The 12905-nt window shown below is 34.2% G+C and overlaps 1 pseudogene; it reads left to right on the top strand.

Annotated features, from left to right (window-relative positions):
- The first annotated feature begins 1231 nt into the window (after positions 1-1231).
- LOC135225621 (neural cell adhesion molecule 2-like) overlaps positions 1232-12905 on the top strand; it is a 386945-nt pseudogene continuing 375271 nt past the window's right edge.

Below are 12905 nucleotides of genomic sequence, written 5' to 3'. Positions count from 1 at the left end.
TCTTGGGGAACTAACCTCATATTTTACGAGAATATTATCCCGGGGATCTCTTTCCAGAACCAGACACGATCGTCTGAAATGTAATTTCTGTTTTCTCGTCTTATTTGTAACGGGGCGTCTCCCTTTGTTACTCGTGCGCCATCGTCATTTTTAAACGGAGGTTCTTTTACCGTCGTATCCCTCGGCTGGGAACTTCCAAGTCTCTCGAGTTTATTATAGTTTGGAAGGGGAAAAGGAGAGACCGTCTCTCTTTGCCGGAGGTCGCCCTTAAAGTTTTCCAGTAACTTTGCCAGGAAGCTGCTTTTGCTATATTCCACTTAGTTGGACTACATGTTTATGCAAAGTCTTTCCTTTTGCATGAGTTCAGGGAGCAATTGGTATATTGTTTGGGAAGGAAATGTCCAATTAATAGTGGGCTCAAATATAGGTAGCTGAATTCGTTTACGAAGAAATTGTAAAAATGGAGACTATTAAACAGCTTTTGCTTTGTGCTAGATGGTTTTAATGGCGACAAACCGTCTGCTTCCTAAAGAATAACTTTTTTTTTTTTGGTCAGTTATCTAATGTCTCTTTGTTAATGCTTTAGTATATTCTATGCTTCCAGTTCAATAAATTTGATTTAAATAGAATGTGGAAAAGAAGCTTATGGAGAGATGTGGAATTTATGAAGCTGAAGAAGCATAAGAACGGAAATGAAATTACCAATTGTGATACTGGGTCATGTATTTGAATAAAGCAAGGATTCCTTTTTATTTTCCTAATATTTATTTTCTGTTGTGAGAGTCGTACGTGTTTATTAGCCATATTTTCTCGATTATATTAACACAGAAGTAATTGATACTCATTTCTATTATTGTAGTAATCTGGCAATCGTTCAGATACTTGGGAAAATGGCTGCCCTTTCAGGAAAATTAATAAGGTTTAGTTTTGCATATTGTTCATAGAAATCGTAACTTACTAACAATAGTTTTCCACTGTCATCATTTATCTCTAATAGTTTCGCAAGCACCCTAATCGCCATGATGCAGAAAAAAAATAAAGTAACTAATAAAACTAAAAAGAAAAAAAAATAGTAAACTGAAGGAAATTCCAAGTGTTATATCATATCCTTTGTTGGTCAGTGGCCGAGCGAGGCCGAACTTGGCTGAGGTGTGAAGGGGGTTTTTTGGCAACTCGAATCCCGCCAAATCCCCCAGACAAGGTTCGACTTTGCTCCCTGCTTCAGTTTGCCATTGAACGCAGTTCGAGCAAGGACGTCTAACGGAATTCCGCAGCAACGTTTCTTTCGTGATTGTAGCGTCTCGTTTCTCGTGTACACTTTTTCTTCTTTCTCGTCAGTGTTCAATAATTTCCCTACGGATACACGACGAACTTTCCGAATTTCCATTGGGAAATGACTTTTTTGAAAGTGTCCTTACAAAGTTTTAAGTCATTTTTTCTTACTCATATTTTCAATGTTTTTAAAAGAAGGGAATGCAGACATGCTTATCCCACGAGAGAGTTCATTCACACGAGCCAGGTGGGGACTGATGACTCTCTAGCGCGCGTTAAAAAATATGACGCAATGAAAAATAAAACAGGATGATTTTTCGTAATTGGTCGATGATGTTGCTGTGATACCGAGACTCGACAGATATGGAAAAGTAATTGGAAACATTTTGAAAAAAAATGTGTGTGACAAAGTTTGTGTTATGCTTGATCGTCATCTTCACTGAAGAACAGCCATTATAAGTATCCCGTTGAAGGTTTTATTCTTTTTTTTTTTTTTATTGTTAGCGACAGAAATAAATGTTATTGTTGTATTTCCTTTAGGATGAAATAATCTTTCGAACTTGAGGCAGTTCACGTAGATCAACTTATACATTTTTTCATTTGATTCCATTTTCTGAAGTCAATTAAGTAATGAAGTGAAGTTATATATATATATATATATATATATATATATATATATATATATATATATATATATATATACTATATCCGATAAAAAATATTCATATATACTATATATATATATATGTGTGTGTGTGTGTGTGTGTGCGTGCGTGTAACAAAAAGCATGCGTATGAGTACACATATGTGGTCCTTTTGTGACACTCATGCCCGCAACCTCACACGTGCTCCGTATACAAACACACACACATATATACACACATATACATATACATACATACATACACTGTTAGCTTCGTAGACTGAATATAGCTTATATTATTCCAAAGTTTTATGCTTATTTTGGATGAAGAAAATTAACACATACTATAATGTAATAAAACAACAAACACTTTAAATTATTTAAAAAAAAAAATTGAATATCGACGAGTTTCTCATTAGGTTAACATCTTTTAACTCAAACATCTATGATAAATCAACTACTGTAGGATTACAGAACCTCAAAGGGCGGGAGGAAGGTTTTCATATGCAAGCATCATACTTGCAACATTACTTAACCCGGTTGAACAACAAGGGTCACACACGAATATGGACGAGGTCAGACCGGGCCACAGAAACTGACACGGCATTGATGCATTCACCTCTCATACCGATTCGAATATTCAGTCGTCCTATCAATGGCAAACTTGGGGGTTTGTCCGGACGCTGTTTCCATGTATACTTATGTATGCTCATACATATGTATGGGGCATTTGAATGCATTCATCCCGAGGATGGCATACATAAATTGCAGCCTGCGTCAGTGTTCGGATGCTCTTTGAAGTTCGGTTACGTATTCTGTTAGTTTGTTCGTCTGTCACAGATGGAGGAAGCTGTTAGTAAGGAAATACTTAGAGCTTAATTGTGTAAAGGTTCGAAATTTTTTCTTGAATGGTGGACAAGGTTTTCGTATTCAGTGGCCCATTTGCATTATAGTGCTTCAATATTCCAAAATATTATTACTTCAAGAACTTCGTTTTTTAATCAGCTTCGTTTCTGAATCAGCTTTTCTGAACTATATTTAAATCTGCTTTGAATTCTGTTACATCCATAGCTGAGGTGTGGGCTTCAAGTGTAATGAAATTGGCAGAGCTGATGTTTATAAAGTGATTTACTTTTCAAATCGTTTAATATAAAATATATGAAATTTAACTACTAAAATTTTATATTTTTTATATTGCTTACCATGGATGCCGATAATTTTTTTTTTTATCTTATGGAAACGAAAATTAAATGGCTTAATAGTCTCCTAATTTTCATAATAAGGAAACGAAAATTTAATTACTTAAAGTTGGTTTTCTGTTTTTTTGTCACAGGGAAACGAAGATAAAACAATTTTTTATCCCCTACTCCATGGATTACGAAATTGTTGAGTTACCTGCGTTGGTCAAGCTTGAACAGATCAATAGAAGACTCGTCAAGAGTTATTTCCTGAACCATATCCTGCGATAGAAGACTTTCCAGTTATTTCCTGAACTATATCCTGAATACGTTTCCGGATTCGTTGTCCTTCCAGTTCATTGCCATATCTGAACTGCCATGCTTCGCGACTTGTAAAATGTGTATAAGTGAATTTTCTTGCGTATGTATTTTTCTTGTTTTAACCTGAAAGTATGAACGGCACATATGAAGAATGACTAGGATAACATATTTCAGAAAGTTATCTATCGTTAAATTGCCATTTTTAAGTTTCTCTTTTCCTCAGCTGAGTAACTGTCAGATACATTTACATATTTTGTAAGGATAGGTTTTCTGTTGACTATTTTGCAGCCATTTATTGGAGATTTTCCAGCTTACGTCAAAGAACATATAATGAAGTTTTCACTTAATAGGATTCCGCCCTGAACATACGAATCTGCAAGGCAGAAACGGACAGCTGTCTCTTCATATTTTAGAGATACTTTTGCCACTCATCACCCTTCAGTCAAATATGAGTTACCTATTGTTCCATTTTTAGGGTTCCTCTCTCAATATAGGTTTTTAATGGGGTTAATAATCACGTTTATCTACTTTTTAAGGATCTCTACAGGGACTTTTAAACTCTTCAATCAAATAACATACATCTATAGCTTTTTAAGGGGAAAAATCCTTCCAACTTATCATTCTTCAACTAAGAAAACCTCATGTGTAAATTCGTTGTTTCTAGAATTCCTGTTTCAAATTAACAGTCTTTGATAAAATAACACTCCGTTACATCTCCGTTTTAGGATTCAACTGAACATTTTTTTTTCAGTGTTATTTAGAAATTCCACTTAGAACCTAACATTATTCAACCAAGTAACACTCAATGGAAGATCGCTTTAAGTATATAAATGTTTCGTCACTGGCAGCTAGTGAGTAAATATTTGAGTATAAATTATGGAAACCAATGAATGAAAAAACTTATATCATTCATAAAACTATAGTGAGGTGCTGAAAGACCACACTTGTTGACAAGTGATACTGCAGTGTAGACTCTGTGGGTGAGAATAAACGAAAGCGGTGAAATCTTGCTCCTGTTTAAAGAGTTAACTTTAGTTAACTTTAGTAGACCCAGACACAATAAGGTATATACTGCTTTAAACTTGTTATGGCTTATTTTAAATTTACCACAGGTCAACGTTATCAAAATATTGCTGTTTCATGCACAAGTGGGCTGAAAAGCGTATGGTGAGATTGGTTCTTCGTGAAATTCAAGGTAGTTGATTTGTTTTTAATCCATGATTTTATATGGTTTCTAAAAAAATTTAAAAAATACCTCCCAGTGAAATTCATAAATGGTTGACTTTTAATCCGTGTTTTTATAGTTTTCAAAGGCCTCCCTCCCGGGAAAACACTTGGCTAACATGAGTTTTTTCTTGATCAGTGATGCTCATTTAATATAAATTATAGATCAAGGAAGGAAAGTATGTCAAAAAAATTTTTTTTTTATTATTATTATTATTATTATTAAAGAAAAGGCTACGTTTTGCTTAAGACTGTTAATGGGACTTGCTATAATCTGTGTCATCACTGTTAATACAGACCATCTAATATTCATATAGTAGATGTGTATTTGCATATGTACAGGTATATTGGCATATCTTGAAATATTCAGCACATTTACATGCTTACAACCCTCAGTCCATATCACTAATATCTTTCTTCAACAACTGCGTCCTGAAACAATAAACCTTATGTTAAGCTTATCTTGCACAGTTTACCACATATAAGTTTAAAGGCGCACCTTTACAGGGAAAACGACTGAATCATAAACTCATTGCTTGAGTTAATAATCTGGACACAGAACATTTGAGTCGTGCCTTACTTGTACAAGAGTTTTGTAAAAAAGGGGCCCACTGTGCATTATTTACATAATTATGTAAGGTCAATAGAGTTGTTGTGCATATAACTTTCCTAAATTTTAATGGTTGCAATGGCACGGTACTGTAAAACTGCTGATCAATTGAGAATAACGGGAACTTTTCATTAATATTTTTACTAATATATATTATATATATATATATATATATATATATATACATATATATATATAAATATGTACTATATATATATATATAGTATATATAATATATATAAGCATATTAGTAAAAGTAAACTGTTCACGAAAAGTTCCCTATTATTCACAATTGACCAGCTATGATTCGGAATGAGACTGGGTGACCTAGTTAACAACTTGCTTTCATAAAGTTGACCAGTTTTTAAATACCAAACCAAATCTCTTATATCAGCACTTTTACAGGTTCGTTAGGCTTCATTACTTAAGCAATTTTTGTGCATTAATACAAATAAAAACAGTATCTCATTTAAACAGGATGATATCTTGGAGAGATAGTTATTCAGAAAAGGTTGCAAGTAACTAGAAAGCTATCAAACCTTTTCTGAAAGAATATCTCCTCCTCTACCATACTGGTTACATATAGATACATATATAATATACATACACACACACACATTATATATATATATATATATATATATATATATATATATATATATATATATATATATAATATATCATCATGTGTAATTATTCATATTCTAATCTATATATATATATATATATATTATATTTATATTATAATATTATAGTATATATATCATGTGATAATTATTCATTATATATATTATATATATATATATATATATATATATATATATATATATATATATATATATATATATATTATATATATATATATATATATATATATATATATATATATATTTGAGTCATATCACATTGTCGTGATTCATATACATACATCGAGCTACAAATGTCCTTTAATATCTAATTTGCTCTACCTCGGAATTAATATATTTTCGTATATGTTTAACCGAAGGGGAATTTTTAGTCGATTCCCCTTCGGTTAAACATATATGAAAATATAATTGATTCCCAGGTAGAGCGAATTAGATATTGAAGGACATTTGGTGGGCTTCCGATTATATATAAAATAATATATATATATATATATATATATAATATATAATATATATATATATATTATTATATATATATAATTTATTATTATATATATATTATATATTATATATATATTGTATTCGAATCACATAAAATATATTATATATATATATATATATATATATATATTATAATATATAATCTATATATATATATATATATATATATATAAATAATTATATTATATATATTTATATATATATATAATATTTAGATATTAGTATATATATTATAATAAAATATAAATTATATATATATAATTATATAATATATATATATATATATATATAATAGATAGATATTATATATTATATATAACATATATTATTATTAATATATATATAATATATATATAATATATATATATTATATCTTGTACTCTGAATCACATAAAATAAAAATGCGTTAACAACCACAACACGGACTGTTCATTTTCAATCGCCTTGCAAAAAAAAAATGAAAATAAATAAAGAAAGAAAAGAGAAGCATGTGTTCTTTGCCCGTCTCTCCTTGACGCTCTATTTTCAGTTGTCTTGCAGCGAGCGCCCTTGTTTTTATATTCACTCCTATCAAAAGGACCCATTGCAATCAACTGTGTCAATTTTCTTCATGGACTTGGACCTCGCCTCCCCTCTTTCAGTGCCTTTTTTTTTTATAACTGTGTTTGTGTGTCTGCGTGCGTAGGTACGTATGTTTTACCACCCCCTCTCTCGAAGCAAGCAGTCAGGCAAGGAAGCAGAAATCGTCATGGACGAAGTTTTTTTTCGTTAGTGTACTTGATTGTAGTGTGAAAATTTCGTCGAATTTTTTATAACTATTTAGGTGTGTGTGTGTGTGTGTCTGTACATGCGTACGCGTTTTACACCCCTTCGCACGATGCAAACAAACAGTCAAACAAGCAGAAATTGTCATGGACAAAGTTATATTGGATAGTAGTTAGTAGTATGGAGAAATTTCGTAAAATATTTTTATAATTGAGTTTTTCTTTTACACGCCCTCGCACGAAGCAAGCAATCAGGCAAGCAAAAAGAAAGTGTCATGAACAAAGTTATTTTGGGTAGAACTTAGTAACATTGCGAAATTTTCGTAGAAAATGGCCATACGTGTGTCAAGTTATATTGGTGCTCTATTGATGAATCGCAGTGCCAGTTGAAACGAAAGCCATATTTGTGTGCGCTATTTTTGTCGGTTAAAGTGTGTAGGTAACAGACAGGAAGGTCTGGTAATGGAGGGTTTGGATTTTGCCTCACTTAAATAAGAAAAGCAGTGGAAATTGTCTAGTGTTTTAGCCATTTAATGTTGTGGGTTACGTAACGTTAATCATATTAAGGCATCTCATGTTGACATGACCATGTAATAAGCTTGTGAATTGCCTGTAAAGGCACTGGAGTAACCTGTAAATATGCCATAACATGATTATGAGTTTACGTGACAGAAATGGAGAGAGAGAGAGAAGAGAGAGAGAGAGAGAGAGAGAGAGAGAGAGAGAATTTTCAAGTGCCACTTATTCTCGTGTTTTATGATTTTCATCTAGTTTAAGTGTAATGCGAGTGGACGTAAAAGCAATAAAGACTTTGAATATGTCGCTGACACATTCGGAAACTTATTGCATACATATAAAAAACATGTTTTTAAACAAGTCAGCGACTTTTATTGAAGAAGAAATCATTGACAAATGCTGGATATTCTAATAAACCACAGGTTAGGTTTATCTATAAGTTGTTCACTTGTATTTGACTTGTTTGGGAAGTGTGTGTGATAAGTTGCAAAAATGTTTATTACGTGTTGCCGCAGAATAGACGCACCATTACAGTACAGTCGTTCTTACTGCCAGTAATTGTATTTAATTTGTTTTTGAAATGTATGTGATAAGTTGCAAACATGTTTATTACATGTTTTACTGGAGTGTGGAACTACTCTTACTGTACAATTGCCCAGACTGCCAATAAGTTGCCGACTTGTATTTAACCTGTTTGTGAAGTGTATGTGATAAGTTGCCGACATGTTTATTACATGTTTTACTTCAGTGTGGAAGCACACTTACAGTACAGTCGCCCAGACTGCCAATAAGTTACCGACTTGTATTTAACCTGTTTGTGAAGTGTATGTGATAAGTTGCCGACATGTTTATTACATGTTTTACTGCAGTGTGGAAGCACACTTACAGTACAGTCGCCCAGACTGCCAATAAGTGTGGTGACTTGTATTCAACCGGTTTATGAACTATATCTGATAAGTTGCAAACATGTTTATGACATGTTTGCATGAGTGCAGTGTGGACGCATCAATTACGGGCAACGTGAAAGGGGCCAGAGTCGTCTTACCTCCTTAATTAAAAGCACAATATGAAAAAAAAAAAATTCACTTCATTTTCCCCCTCGAGTTTCATTCTCGACCGTCATTAAATTCCTTAATCCGTTTCTTACCAGCGTTTATTTCCCTCGTCCCTCGTCTCTGACTCTATGTTATTTTCTCACTCTCGGGCGTCTTGTCTCTCCTTGTTCTTCTTCTTCTTCTTCTTCTTCTGTTTTATCCCTGTCGTGTTATTCCAGTGTTTCTTTCGCCAGCGTTTCGGCTCCCCCCTCCCCACGCCCCCTTTCCTAGTCTCCATTTTATCTCTCCGTAATTACTTCGTTCGTCCCTTTCACTTCGTTATCCTTGTGAATAACGCAGAACGCTGTTAACTTTCCATTAGAAGAGCAAACATTCATTACGGACTCAACCTTTGTGAGTGTCTGTGTATGTAAAGATTTTGTATTTTACTTTGCCAGTTTTATAGAACCATTATAATATTGAAAATTCAAAATTAAACTTCTGCTAGAGATTTATCTCTTTTTAGATAGTGGTTCGTGGAAGTTATAACTCTGACTGTCGATGGATGGTCTCCTGTATGTCAATTTTTCATAAGTTGTATATTAAAAGTGATCTTTCACATTCACAATTGATTCCTGATCCTGTTTCCCTGGCGAGAGCGACCAGAGTTGCTGAACAGCAGCACCAATATAAAATGAATGTGGTTCGCTGAGGAAGCTGTGTATTTGGATTCTGAAAAGTTCAAGCGGAGATGCAAGGCATTGCTGCCCCAAAACAATGCTCCATGTATTTTAATAATTTACTTACATTTTTATTTACTTATTTATTACCTTTTAAATAAATTTGTTTCTGATGTCTGATCTCTTCTTTGTGTGTTTCCAGTTGCCTTCTGTTACATCTTTCCAATGAAAATCACGTTCTATGGAACTTTGAATTTCAAGTCGATGGCCCCTGTGTGCTTGTTCCATATCAGTATTATTATTATTATTATTATTATTATTATTATTATTATTATTATTATTATTATTATTATTATTATTATTATTATTATCATCTTCTGGATAATAATAATAATAATAATAATAATAATAATAATAATAATAATAATAATAATAATAATCGTATCTTTAGTAGCGTTAACATTTTGTGATCTTTCTGATAAAAAATAAAATTAATAAATAAATTAGAGTTTTACTCATTTCAAAATAAGCAGATTTTTCTCTTAAAATAATTCAGAACCTGGAAAACTAAATTCTCAGACGGAATAAGAGGAAATAAGTCCACGTGTGATGGAAACTTCATTATGTGGAATTTATTCTCCGTCATGCAGAAAAAAAAATATGAGTAGCTGTGTAGTGCTGCCATCTGTCGGCAAGTAGTACAATACGGCAGAATGGGTTTGTTGAAGAGAAGGCAAGTGCTAACAAGGACCTTAAAACTTCTCTCCAGGGCGTAATTATGCAGAGTCACGAGCGTCTATATTTAATTCTTTATGTTTTTTTTTCCTTTTCTAGGACGCGAGTATTATGAAAGATGCACTTTATATTTATGTCTAGTCTCTTTACTGTTTAATATTTCGTTCTTGCCCATCTGAGTTTGTTAAAAGGTAGCAGGTACGGGGAGGGGGAGGGGTTAGTTCCGTCCGCAATGCTTAAGGTTCTTTGCAGAGTCTCTTCGGCCCTTAGCTGCAAGCCATTTCTTTCTTTTTAATGCACTTCCGTTCATATTCTCCATTTTACCTTCCACCCTCTCCTAGCTGTTGACTCATAGTACAACTGTGAGGATTTCCTCCTGTTACACCTTTCAAACCTAACCGTCAATTTCCTGTTGTATTCTATTCTTAAAAGGAATCAGCATTTTATTATGACGGGACTTCTGCAATAATGAACACTGTAGAAGGTAAAAAGACCCTTCCTTCCGTGCAGTTATTTCTGGAGTTACTGGTTCCTTCTTCAGAAGAAACATAGATGAAGATTGCTCCGTTTATATAACATTCACGTGACATCATCGAACTGACGCATCGATGTCAAACGAATTTCGCCTTGGAGTGTCCCCGAATTCGAGGTTCCAACTTCAAGTCCTTGTTGCCACCTTGTGAGTGAGCTAGCTGTCATTGTTGCCACCTGACAGAGGTGAGAATTCCGGGGAGGATTATCAGCCTTTTCGTAAGGCGTTCACTGTTGTAAAGTGCTGCAACATTTAAATGAGTTATCCGGCTCGGTGAACTTTCGCCGTTAATTGCATTAAATACCTAAATTTAAGCTCGTTGCGTACGGAGCGGAAAGAATCTGATTCCTCTATCGGCCGGTCTCTGCGATGGTCTTCAAAGACGTTTGCGTAATAGCGAAGATAGTGATTATGAAAGTATGAAATGGATTCATGGAGGCCTTGTATCTTTGTAGAATATGTTCGATTTTACTTTGATGTCTGTTATTCAAAAGTTGCTGAGAAACACTTGTTAGTATTCTGTCTGTTTGTCTATCTGTCTGGCCAAGTATCAGTAATGATTTAGAACCTTTTTTCTAGAAATATCATTGTAACCCAATTTACCTCAGCAAGTGTATTGGATACGTGGTTGTTAGTCGACTGTCGTAGATTGCAATTATAGGTGGCGGAAGAGACTAAGAGACATCAGGCTTTAATAATGTTAACACTGGTTGGCTTGGGAAAGGAAAGCCTGACCCTCCCTAAAGTAAAAGTGTCATGTATTCCATATCTGTCTGTCTGTCTGTTTGACTCTGGTCTGTCTGTCTGTAAGAATGTAGACTATTAGCTTCACTTGTATCATTGCTAAACAATTTACAGTATTAAGAAAATGACCAATGTCCGTCTGTAAGAATATAGGCTGTTTCACTTATCTCTTTGCTAAGCAACTTTTTGCATTAAGAAAATGATCAATTTTGTGAATAGCAGTTAGATGTTAAGTAAAGAAGTCCGCGTTTATCTCCCATAATATATAAAACCCTGAAAAACTTGAAAAATGTAGAGATATGCGTATGAAGAGGTATGAAGTTTTCATTTAGTGATAACAGATCACGTTTTTCATTGAAGTGTTCTGATAACATTGGCAACATGAAGGATACAAGGTTTGTTAATAGGTCTTTATTATATGTCTCCAGAGGATAGACCAGCAGCAGCAGGAGAGAGAGAGAGAGAGAGAGAGAGAGAGAGAGAGAGAGAGAGAGAGAGAGAGAGAGAGAGAGAGGTGCCAGCTGGATTTATTAAAGAAAATCAAAAGGTAGTGCTGGAAGGCTCTTGATTATCGGGAAGCACACAAATGAGTGCAATACTTTCAGTATTTGTAGATGAGTGGTAGAGTGTGCGAAGGAGCTGATGTGCTGTTGATGAGCATTTTGTGTTGGTATGTGATCCTGCTGAAATGATCGAGGATCGTTTAACCGGATAATAAGTTTTGTATGTGTGTGCGTACGTGCATGTTTCGCCACTGTGTGCAGATGGTCTGGTTTACAATTTCAGTGGCCTGAAATATCAATATTATTTAACCTTGTTGTTGTTGTTGTTGCAGACTACTTAACGATGGAGAAACAAAACATTAATGTAGTGAGGTAGATGCTTTTGAATCCCACTTTTGACAACCTGTAAAGCCTGAACCATTGTTGAGAAAACTCTTTAACGAAATGAATTGCAGTTCAGTTACTTAGCAAAACGAACAGCAATTAGTCCCCGTCTTTTCTTGTGGCATTTGGGTGCTTGTTTCAACCGAATACTTCTGTCGCCTCTCATTTCATAAAATTCCATCGTTTCCTTCAGTATTGACGACTCTCTCCCCATTCCCAGCGAGGCAAGAATAAAAGAGCAGAGTGGATATCCCCAGCCTTTGCTTTCCAGGAATCGTTTTCTGATATCCAGATATCCCAGAACAGTGGCGAAATATCTTACTCGGCTTCTCTGGCCGAGGTGGGGGCTATTGACATCCCTGTCAACAGCCAAGAGCATCAGTTTGGAGATACTGCAAATTTACTGCGGTATTGGATCTCTGTGCCTCTAACGGGTAGTGCTGGGGTCATGTGCAACATAATATTGTGGTCTAGGTCATACTTAATGACGAATAAAGAATGGAGACTTTCAGATGCAGTTTTAGACGGTTTTCGCGAAAGTAGAAGCAGCTGGTGGATGAATTTTCTCGTTATGTTGTGGCTGTGTTTGATGCTAGTGTCAATATTTCAGGTTAAAA

Source organism: Macrobrachium nipponense, chromosome 13 (genome assembly GCF_015104395.2).
Source record: "Macrobrachium nipponense isolate FS-2020 chromosome 13, ASM1510439v2, whole genome shotgun sequence".
In the NCBI taxonomy this organism is placed as follows: Eukaryota; Metazoa; Arthropoda; class Malacostraca; order Decapoda; family Palaemonidae; genus Macrobrachium; species Macrobrachium nipponense.
Note: the sequence above shows the minus strand (reverse complement) of the source record. Positions and strands in the feature narration are given on the sequence as shown.